The sequence below is a fragment of the Rutidosis leptorrhynchoides genome, chromosome 11, assembly GCF_046630445.1.
Source record: "Rutidosis leptorrhynchoides isolate AG116_Rl617_1_P2 chromosome 11, CSIRO_AGI_Rlap_v1, whole genome shotgun sequence".
Taxonomy (NCBI): Eukaryota; Viridiplantae; Streptophyta; class Magnoliopsida; order Asterales; family Asteraceae; genus Rutidosis; species Rutidosis leptorrhynchoides.
This window is the reverse complement of record NC_092343.1, coordinates 69,709,132-69,713,365: the sequence shown is the minus strand read 5'-3', so window position 1 is coordinate 69,713,365 and position 4,234 is coordinate 69,709,132.

Below are 4,234 nucleotides of genomic sequence, written 5' to 3'. Positions count from 1 at the left end.
AACGCCATTACATAGTGCAAATTACCAAGTAAACAAGGAATGGTAAAACACCAGGATCCTCAAGCTTCTCGGGAAGCTTGTTCGCAACTACCGCTGAGCATGCGGCATTCAACCTGACTAAAGACACGTTCTCCAACTTCTTCCTGTTAGTTAGCAAATCCTTCAGAAACGTTGCATACTTTGGCATACCTGCAATCACATCAATAAAAGGCATATTTATGTTAACTTTTTTAATCAAGTCCATAAATTTGGACTTTTCCGCCTCAAGCTTCTCCAATCTCTGCTTCCTCGGGAATGGGAGCGGTGGTTGATACTCTTTAACTATCGGTTTAGCAGTAACGGTTTCCGGTACCCTTACAACTTTCTCAATCACCTGTTCCAGCTCCTTTTCCCTCTCCAGTTCACTATCCTTAGCTAACGGCACTCGCAAATCATACTCATCGGGCTTCCTCGGTGAATCATATGCTAAACCACTTCGGGTGGTGATAGCATTAACGTGCCCATTCTTCGGCTTAGTATCTATTTTGCTCGGTAACTCCCCCAGTTTCCTCTCATTACTCTGATTAGCAAGTTGACCAATTTGTTTCTCCAGATTCTGAATAGCCGCTTGTTGATTTCGGAACATTTGATCATTCTTCTCATTGTTTTGAGTAACAGTAGTAACAAGCTGAGTTTGAGACATCACAAGCTTTTCAATCATCGCTTCTAGGTTGAACTTTTTCTCTTCGGCTTGGGGTTTCTGAAAATACCCGGGAGCTTGCTGTTGATATCCTCTACTAGATCCTGGCTGGAACCTCGAACCTTGATTACCTTGAGGATTATAGGGATTGTTGAAATTCCTATTAAACTAAGCACGTCCCTGAAACTTATTGTTGTTCTGTTGACTAATATAAGCGATCTCTTCTTTCTGGTTCATAGTCAAACCTGCATCACAATCTTTTCCTAAATGTAGTCCCCCGCAAAACTCACAACCAACCTTCATACCATGCATGTCCTTTTTCAACTTCTCCAAGTGTCTACCAAATTTGTCTAACTTAGCATTAATAGACCCATAATCATCATAACACACCAGTGGTTTCGGTTCTCTTAACTGACGCTGAACGGGTTGACTCATGATCTTGATGCCATTCATGAGTGTAAGCAGCTTGCTTTTCAATGATCTCTAGTGCCTCTTCTTCGGTCTTATCCATTAAAGTTCCACCTGCTGCTTGATCAATACTCTGGCGAGTAGGTATGTCACATCCTTTGTAAATCATTTAACCCGTGTTGAGGACACGAGTGTAACATATTATCATAACGGTCCCAAGCATCAAATAATGTCTCACTGCTCTTTTGCCTGAATTGTGAAATTTCTGCTTGAAGTCTAGCAGCTCGAGACGCAGGGAAAAACTTTGATAAAAACTTATCCACCAAAACTTGCCAAGAAGTAATCGTTTCCTCTGGTTACTTATCTAACCATCGCTTAACTTCTCCATTAAGAGTCCAGGGAAAAATCCTTGTCTTGATCGAAGTATCGGCAACATCATGCAGCTTGAAAAGGTTGCAAACATCATTGAAAATACGAAGATGCTCGTTAGCATCCTCACTATCTTTGTCATGAAATTGGCAGTCAGAAGAAATCAAACTCAGAATTGGCCATGTGATTTGTAAAGGCTGTGTGACGATTCGGAAATTTCCGACCAAATTTAAACTTAATTTTTATATGATCTCGGCACGATAAGCAAAGTCTGTAAAGTTGAGTCTCAAAATATTGGAACAGATTACATAAATACATTTGACCTTTGACTAATCCCGATGATTCACGAACAATTAGGTATAAATAAATATGTAAACATATATGTGTAACTAGATTCTATACACGGGTAACATTATATATATATATATATATATATATATGAATAATAAATATTAAAAATTCAATAAATTATACAATTGGTAAATATGTTATAATAAAGGAAAAACATATTAAACTTAAGTAACAAGTTTGAAAATAATTGTTGTATTAATCTTATTATCAATACTAGTAGTATTATTATTAACAAATTGTTATTATATATATATATATATATATATATATATATATATATATATATATATATATATATATATATATATATATATATATATATATATATATATATATATATTGTAATGTATAAATATTAAATGATAAAGGTAATATCAATAAATTAAATAAAATTTCAAGTTTAAATATAGTGATATATCTATATTATTATTAATACTCTCAGTATTATTATTAATATTAATTCTAATATTATTATTTGTATTATTAATATTATTATAATATATATACTATATGGATAAAAAAAATGATGAAACAAGTAACTTGTTATTACTAGTATTAGTATTAAGTATTATCATTAAAAGTAATATATTTTATTAATATTATCATTAATAATATTATTATTAACATCATTATTAACAGTTAATATTATCATTATATTATTATCATGATAATTATTATTAGCATTAACTGTATTATTGTTTTAATGTTAATAATAGTACAACATTATTACTAATTAATGTATTTATAATTATTAGTTAATAAAATTATTATTATTATTAACAATATTATTATTAATATATTTATATTTATTAATTATTTATAGAAAATAAAAATTATAAAAATAGATATAAATCTGTTAACCATCGCAATCTGATTCCAATATTTCTTCATCTCCTATTGGCGAAATTGATCCTGTCTCTGATCGGTTTTATGTCAAAATCCATTTACAATATAAACAAAATTTGTTGGCTTTCATTATCTCATAATCGTACGAATTTTTGGCATTCTCCTTTATTTTAATTTTATTTTTATATTCTGCTTCTGCTCTTAATTGGATTCTGTCAACCACATTAGGCTACAAAACAACCTTGATTGAATTATGAATACTATTTCAATCATTTAGTTAATCATACAATTTCTCTGCTCCCTTCAATTCAAAGAATTAGACAGAAAAATTTAGAAAAACGACACCTTCAACTCTGTTCTTGAACTCAATAATCAAAACCTTGATTTTTGTAACGAATTTCAAAAAGTGGAATTGCAGTGTTGTTATTTATCTTATGCTTAAACTATTTGCAAATTCCTAGCTTCCAATTCCTTTTCTTGATTTCTAATTCATGAGTCAAACTTATAAATTCAAAAGTCAAACGATCTAAGATTGGTAAAATTCGAGGTCGTTTTCGAGTTATAGGAGAAATTGATGATTTGTAAAGTTTTTATTACTGATTTAAAACACATTTCATGTTGTGAGTATGAGGTAAATCTGTCTTGAAATCAAAAATTAAAATTTAGTTTTTTTTTACGGGCTACAGCTCTATTTTTCTTATTTTTTTCTGTTCTTTTCTTCTTCGGTAAATCCTACTCACCTCAAATCAATGTTTATACTTCGTTGGATAAACCTAAATCTAATTAATTAGTAAATTGATATTGGTTTTTGGATTCTGGTCGATTTTGATATGGAGAATAAGAAGGAAGAATTAAGAAACAGATAAGTAAACGATATATAGATATAAGATGGAATAATAACAGAAAAGAGAAACTGGTTCGATGGTCATGAGTGTATATGTGTGAGCGGGTGGTCACGGGTTCGATCCCGGTTCCGGGCATTCTTTTTATAAAAGCTCCTAAGGTAGTCTTATTATTTTTTGTTTTTGACATTACAATTATTATTATTATTATTATTATTATTATTATTATTATTATTATTGATATTACAATTATTATTGTTATTGTATTATTGTTATTATTGCTATTATTATTATTATTATTGTTAGTTTAGGACACTTATTATTATTAATACAAGTATTATTATTATAATTATTATCATCATTAATATTAATGTTAAGGTTATTATTACTACTATTATAAGTATTATGAAATGGTTACGAATATAATTAAAAACTATGTGTCATGTCATAAAAGATTATAAAATGTGTAAGATCTAGAATATGAATGTAAAGTTAATAGATGTGTTACGAAGATGCTTTTCATAAAATGATGATCAATAATCATAAGTTATAATTTGAACTTGAACATGAAAATAATGATGATATAAGAATAATCATGGTTATGAACTTTTAAACGAAGTATCATTATTATTATCATTATAACTAAAATATATAGATATATTATTGTAACATCCCAAATATTTAAGGTATTATTTTATGTAAATTTTAATTGCTAAGAAATTATATGGTAAAGGTTGTT